We start from the raw sequence: 329 nt of genomic DNA, 5'->3' as shown, positions 1-329 counted from the left end.
AAAGAAGACCGATGCACAATCTACAAACACATGAAAAAAAGCTCATCATCCTTAATCATCAGAAAAATGCAAATCAAAACTACTTTGAGATATCACCTAACCCTAGTAAGAAAACCCTACATAACAATATCCCAAAACCAGAGATGTTGGCATGGATGTGGAGAAAAGGGCACAGTTCTACACTGCTGGTGGGCATGCACACTAATACGTTCCTTCTGGAAGAATGTTTGGAGAATACTTAGAGACTTAAAAATAGACCTGCCATTTGATCCTATAATTCCTTTACTAGGTTTATACCCAGAAGACCAAAAATCACAATATAACAGACA

The sequence above is a fragment of the Nycticebus coucang genome, chromosome 18, assembly GCF_027406575.1.
Source record: "Nycticebus coucang isolate mNycCou1 chromosome 18, mNycCou1.pri, whole genome shotgun sequence".
Lineage (NCBI taxonomy): Eukaryota > Metazoa > Chordata > Mammalia > Primates > Lorisidae > Nycticebus > Nycticebus coucang.
The sequence above is the reverse complement of the archived record's forward strand: the minus strand, read 5'-3'. Positions refer to the sequence as shown.